Here is a 7,500-nt window from a genome sequence, read left to right on the forward strand (position 1 = left end):
GTTTGCATCTTGTTTAGTTTACCAATATACAAAACAAATGGAGTCAATGTTTGCAAAAGTTTTGCAATACAGAAACAGAATAAATCAACAGAAAAACACAGGTTTGCCTAAGATATCTATTCAAAGCTACATTGTCTATCAGTGGCCTCTGAACCTAAATTTTGAACGAAAAACAAGGATTTTGCTGATTTTCGTAATATTTTAACACAGTTTGGCGTGTTTATATAAAAGACAAATAATATCTCACCGCGGTACATCAAGTCTACTGCCTCAAACGAATACATCTTGTTTATTGAATTATTGTGCATGTAACTAGATCAAAATCTCAAGAAAATAAACACCATATACTAATTTATTTGTACCAAAACATTTACATTGAACGATGAAATAAGAAAACCCACTGGTACGAAAACATTCACTTAGACCTGAGAGAAAACCATGTGACGTCAAGAACAATAGATGACAGAATGCACAGTATAAGAGGATCCAAGTATTTATAGAGCACTCTTATAAGATATCTGAAACTTTTTACTATAAATTGAAACTCCTTATTTTGGCTGTTTACTGAAGATATCTCTATTTCATCATTATTTCCTGGATAATAGCATATTTTGTCTTTGGAAATTCAAATGTTGAATAGGAGAAAAGAATGGTCTAGCAGTAATATAAGAGGATCAAAGAGAGCACCCCACGAGATGCCACGAAGGTCACAAGTTTATGAGCATACCACAGAGGGTTTTCACAGAGGGTGCGAGGAAATAGATGAAAAATTAAAGTAATATATATTTTTGCACGCGTATGCTATCTATTGTGACGAGAGAGAAAAAAAATATCAGGGAAATATATAATAAACAAATAAACGAATAAATAAATAAATATACAAATAAGCTTAATTGAATAAATATTATAAATTCAATTACGAAAAACAATCCATTATGATAATCGAGATATGACAAAATGTATATTTCCAGAAACAAGATTATGAAAAACTATGGAATTTCACAGCAATACTTAGAGATAACGATATCTAAAGATTATACATGGAGGGATACTGAAGATACAAACTTAATATAACCTACACACCAAGAAATTATGGCTACCAATTAGATATATTAGGTAAAATAGAGGTACTGAGAGACAAGTCCAGGGTGACAAAAAGAGATGGAGGGATTTAAACTATGGAGGAATATTGAGATAGTGGGAATGTAACGGTGTCACATAATTAATAATAATATGTATTGTATTTATCATGTCTTGCCTGATTAGCAATATAAGTGTATGTATACATATATGCATAAGTGTAAATAGTGGGTGTTGGCGCATAAGGGTGGGCGGATATGATCACGCCACCCTACGTCACACACACACCATGGAACTTTCCATACTCCTTTTATTGCCATCGATAAGTAATCGGTAGCACCTACATTACAGTATCTAAGTATTCTGCATAGTTAATCTCTCTCTAATGTATTTTGGCATGTATTACTCTTAGCTATAAGTAGCTTTTCCTTTGCCTTATTTATGTAATTAGAGAGTAATAATTATGAATATATTCATGTACTGTGAGTGCGGTCAACCCGCCCCTATTTCTAATGTCAGCACTTTTTGAAGGCGCTAAGCGTCCCGTCACTCCCTTGTGCCGGCTCCGGCAGTCTCTTGCCAGGGTGTAACGCTGTACCACGCAGAGGACATCCGTTGTCCCGTACGCGCCACACCCTTCTCCAGAACTCTGTACATATATCTAAATATACCTATTTTTATACGTTCACTTTTGACATTCACCTGAAAACCACAGAAACTCACCAAGAGTGACTTTACCTATTATATAAAGGTAAGATACTAATGAACAGTGTCCAGTGGTAATTGATAATTCAAAACCACACCGGAACAGGAAATATAATTATGACGAGACAGACAGAGAGAGAGAGAGAGAGAGAGAGACCCATTCATTCTTCACCTGTCAACATCTGGGGAGGGGACCATTAATGTCCCCAGGTCTGTCTGCCTTTCTGTCGACGACCCTAAGTGTCTTGACACCCCCTCAACTTTTTCTTCATTAACTTGTGCAACATTCGCGGTCTAAGATCTAATTTTAAATCTGTACAACACCACCTCTCTTCTAAACCTCATCTTCTTTTCCTCATAAACTCGAGTGTCTGAGGCAACTGACAGTAGCTACTGTTTTTGTTTTGTAATGCAGTTTAGTACAGAGCAGAAATTCGTGTTACCAAATGGTCCAGCGTCTTATTTTAACTTTTATGAATTTCTAGAGATCTATTTAGGTTTTCAGAGGTATTTTCGTGACTCTAGGAAAAAAAGAATCCAGCTCTACGTGTTTCTTATGTAATTCAACTTATTACACAACAGGAATCCGTGTTATCATATCTTCCCGCGTCTTATCTGAACTTTTATCATGTTCTGGTCTGTTATTTAGGTTTTCAAAGGCATTTTCATGACTAGCACAAAAATCCATCTATTCTTGTTTGTTCTGTAATTTTTATATAAAAGAAGAGAAACTTGTATCCTCAAACGATCTGGCGTCTTATCTTTCTTAATTTTTATCAGGTTCTAGTATAAATTATGTACGTTTTTATGTTTCTGGATAAAAAAGAAAAAATCTATCTTCCCTGTTTATTCTGTTATTCATTTAACTACAGCAAAACAAGAACAACATGCTAAAACATTCCGGTTGCGTTGCGAGAAAGTTTGTGAAGCAGAGTTGTGAAATATTGTCTGTTGCTGAATTACTGACGTGTCCTTAAGCTTCACCTATATTGTAATAGCACGTGTTTCTTGATTTCTGACCTGGTGTTCTAGAGTGTATGGTGTCTTATATAGGGAACAGTGAGAAAGGACCTTCACTCCTCTCCCTGTGTCTTATATAGGGAACAGTGAGAAAGGACCTTCACTCCTCTCCCTGTGGTTCAGTGGCTGATGTCTCTTCTTATTTTTTTTCTTCTCCCTCGTCACTCGGTCAAGAAAACAGAACTGTCCCCTTTACAAGATAAAACCCCTCTGCTTTGGTCTGTATGACATCAAATCGCTCCACTCCCTCCCTTATCCACTCTTTAAATTCCCTTATACTCTTTACCCAATCTTAATAACCCTAGGAACACTTCAGCAATATAATATCTTAAGAGTCTTCTGTGGAATCAACTCAGACAGGTTTGAATTACTTGAATCGCGCTGACACACCTTCTCCTCACACTCCGTCTCTTAAACGTCCTTTAAATTCCCCTATACTCTTTACCCAAGCTTATTAACCACACAGATACTTTCTTACTACAATATCTTAAGTCATACGTAATCATATCAGAGGCTGGAATTTTTTGAATTTCGCGCGAAAACATCCGCTCTTCACACCATCTAAATTGTGTTATACTCCTTATCCAAGCCTACTAACCCTAGGAACACTTCAGAACTACAATATCTTAATAGTATAGTGCGGAATGATGCCTTTACACGCTTCAGTTACGCTCTAATAAACTCCTTTCAATAGCGAGAAAATATGAGCTGTCAAGTGAATGGCATCCACCATCACCATGACAACGGGTCGTGAACAGCCAATCCCAGCTCGCCATTTCATCCGGGACCTCAAGATGGCCACACTGATACAATATAGTTTAATTTCCAGCCAAGATGAGAGTTAACCGAGACATATATGGTGGATAAAAAGCTCTTAAAAATATGGGTGTTCCGAGGAAAGTATACCACTAGGGAATGTGGGTTACATTAGTAATGGAGGAATATTTTGAGAGCAGACGAAACTAAAGGTACAGTTACTAGTTAGTGTTTTTGTGTGTTTGTTTATGTGTGTGTCGTGGAGGAGTGATCTGTGCCTGACCATGTGGCTGTATAATGAACCAGGCGTGAGTATTCAGCATTTGACCAAACACACTCACGCAGAGACTGTCCCTTTAAACCTTCGTCCCTTTAAACCGTACCCAAATAAACGCTTTCGATTCGCGTAGGCAGACCAGGCTAGCTCTCTCTGACCGGGCCATGTGACGTATTTTTAGTCATATGGTCCTAGTGAGAGTAACCCGCCGGCTAGGGAGTCTAGGAGTGTTAACTGGTTATTTAACAGAGTAGAAGATGAGAGAGAGACTGGGATGTGTGATGGATGAGTGACAGGGAGAAGAAGGGTGTAATCTGTTTGACGTAAGGGTGACAGGCTGTGTGCGTCCGTGTGTACATGTATGTGGGTGGGTGTGGGTGACTGGGTGTGTGTGGTGGGTCAGTGTCCGTATGTATGTGTGTATTACCATTGTGAGACCCGCTCTGTGTGTGTGTGTGTGTGTGTGTGTGTGTGTGTGTGTGTGTAGGGAGGGAGAGACACGTGAGTAAAGAAGGGAGGATGGGGGTCAGGAAAGAGGAGGAGGAGGAAGAGGGCTGACTGGGTGAACCTCTTAAAGATAGTATTCAGAAATTACGTGTTTTCTTGGCTTCGCTGAGTCACTGTGTTAGGGAAGAGGAAGAGGAGGAGGAGGAGGATATAGAAGTGATATAAGCATAGGAAGGTTTTAAGTTAGTATTAAGTTAGTATTAGTATTAGTTAGTATTTTAAGTTAGTAGGTTAGGCTATGTAAGTTGAAGTGTATTAGATTGTAAGGCTAAGTAAGGTTAGGTTAGGTTAAGATAGTGTGTTAGGTTAGGTAAGTTAAGGATAGGTTAGACTAGCATAGTTTAGGTTATATTAGATGAATTTACATTAACTTGCATAGGTTAGATTAGATTAGATGAAAGTAAGATTTGGATGACATAGGTTACGTTAGATCATGTTAAGTTATAGCAGATTAATTAGGTTAGTTAAGGTAATTGAGTTAGCAAACATTGCATTAGGTTAAACTAGCATAAGTGAAGAAGTTAAGTTAGATTAGGTGAGGAATTATTAGGTTAGATGAGAGGAGGTGAGGTTAGGTTAGGTGAGGTTTGGTTAGATTATGTTAGGTGAGGTTAGGTTAGGTTAGGTGAGGTGAGGTTTGGTTAAATTAGGTGAGGTGAGGTTTGGTTAGGTTAGGTGAGGTGAGGTTTGGTTAGATTACGTTAGTTGAGGTTAGGTTAGTTTAGGTGAGGTGAGATTAAGTTAGGTTACAGTGAGGCGTCTTGAAGTCATGAGAGACATTGGCAGGGGCGGAGGTGGTACCTTGCCAACTCCACCTGAGAGAGAGAGAGAGAGAGAGAGAGAGAGAGAGAGAGAGAGAGAGAGAGAGAGCAGAGGGGGGTCAGACTACTGTTTCATTTAAGGAGTCTTTAAAATTAGCTTCCCTATGTTAATGTGTTAGTTTTCATATTTATTGAGAGAGAGAGAGAGAGAGAGAGAGAGGCAATATGGTGTAAATAAAGGGACTAAAAATGTACTTCAAATGGCTTGATTCTCTCTCTCTCTCTCTCTCTCTCTCTCTCTCTCAATAAATATGAAAACTAACACCTTAACATAGGGAAGCCAATCTTCATCCTCATTTACTCCCGACCCCAACCATTGCTAATATAGACATCACTTTCATCCAGTTAGAAAATAAATCTTGTAAAATAACATTAGGTCTCGTCTATCATCCTCTAGTCCAGTCACCTGCTACGGACAAAAAAACTTTATGACCTTATTGCGGACATTTGTTGCGTTAATAATTGCATAATTATGGGGGATTTTAATTATCCAGTCACTCTCAAGACATCTTTATTCGTTCTACAGCCACATCCAGTCTTAGAACTGGGAAGAAATTGCAAAATGTATTCTTTTTCAATGCCAACTCTACGTCTTGTAGATGGTTATGAAGGAGACTGCATGCATTGCTTCTGATGCTTCTAATTGTTTTGTTTCACAGTGAAAGGCTTTAAGTGTAGTTGGAAAATGTCATAGGAAAAAATTGTAGTTAATATTGGATGCAAAATATCAAAGTAAGATTAGCTAAAGAATTTTTAACGTTGGGAATAGTAATCCATTTATATATATATATATATATATATATATATATATATATATATATATATATATATATATATATATATATATATATATATATATATATATATATATATATATATATATATATATATATATATATATATATATATATATATATATATATATATATATATATATATATATATATATATATATATATATATATATATATATATATATATATATATATATATATATATATATATATATATATATATATATATATATATATATATGGGAGTATATTTTTTGTAACAGTGTGAATGATAAGATTCCATTTTTCAGTGTTGCCACGGTGACGGTGGTGGTGGGCATGATACAGATGCGGGAGGTGGAGTTTGTGCCCGATAGAGACATGCAGCTGGACAAATTGTGTTGGTCATTGGTCAGACTGGAGTTTACATGTGTACCTCCTTCACCATCATTGGTGGACACTTCACCATGAGTGTTAGTGAAATGTGCTCTCTTTCTTACTTTATTTGTATATCAGAAAAATTTAAGGCCAGTTAGTTGTCTAGACTATAAGTTTTAAAATGAAAAAATAAATCTACATATTTTTTTAAAAGCAAACAGTTAAGGCATTGTAAAGTAAAAGTCAAAATATATTTTGGTTATTATTTTTTTTTTGCAATCAATTACTTTCATGTATAATGAAATAAATAAATTTATCAAACTTAATATCATATTTAATAACAGCTAGAGGTACCAATTTGCAGATGTCTATGGAAAATTTGTATGATAATCTTGTGGCCAACAAAAAAGGATACAATGAATGATGACTTATTATTGTAAGAAATCTTTCAGAGTTGTTGTTGTGTACTTCCACATTCCATGGAGACAGGTTTTTCCTTCACTTTTCAGCATTTAAAAATGTGATAATTTCAACAGGATGCTTGAGCTGTCACGGTGCTGCTGCTGCTGTCTGCCATCATCACCCTGACACAGACCACCCTGCAGACCACCTTCATCCTGGGTGCCACACGTCACTGCTGCTACAACTCAGAGCAACTGGAGCGCAAGCCAGGAAGGGAGATGGTAACTCCTCACTTAATTTGTTGTTTATTTGAGGGCCTAATGACAGACACATAATGGAATGAGTATTTGTGAATGTTTGTTTATATCTAGATACAGCATTCACATATCTTTTAAGTGCCACCTTCCAAAAACAATGTCAGCCAGAAAAATAACTGATGAATCTAATTACATTTCAAGTCAAAAAGTTTTCCTTTAACCACTTTGCTCCAGATGCTTAAAAACATGCGTTGCTCACATACATGGTGTCACGTAGGCTCGTGAGTGGTAACTTATCTAATTTCTAATAATTTCTAATATAATTTCTGTGTGTGTGTGTGTGTGTGTGTGTGTGTGTGTGTGTGTGTGTTTTATGTATGAGTGACACTGGCCAAGGGCAACAAAAATCCAATAAAAAAATATGCCCACTGAAATGGCAGTCCCATAAAAGGGTCAAAGCAGTGGTCAAAAGTTGATGAATAAGTGTCTTGAAACCTCCCTCTTGAAGGAATTCAAGTCATAGG

General features: G+C 36.5%; 1 protein-coding gene across 9 annotated transcripts in view; it reads left to right on the forward strand.

Annotated features, from left to right (window-relative positions):
* The window catches only part of LOC135099517 (proton channel OtopLc-like), a 16,074-nt gene that overhangs the window by 919 nt on the left and 7,655 nt on the right, over positions 1-7,500 (forward strand). For 3 of the 9 annotated variants that reach the window (XR_010268057.1, XR_010268058.1, XR_010268059.1), the window contains exons 1-3: positions 3,418-3,869; positions 6,251-6,412; positions 6,854-7,000. The gene's annotated coding sequence lies outside the window, so the exon portion shown is untranslated. The other 6 variants (XM_064001894.1, XM_064001895.1, XM_064001893.1 and 3 more) reach the window with 6 other exon arrangements.

Source organism: Scylla paramamosain, unplaced genomic scaffold (assembly GCF_035594125.1).
Source record: "Scylla paramamosain isolate STU-SP2022 unplaced genomic scaffold, ASM3559412v1 Contig139, whole genome shotgun sequence".
NCBI classification, from domain to species: Eukaryota; Metazoa; Arthropoda; class Malacostraca; order Decapoda; family Portunidae; genus Scylla; species Scylla paramamosain.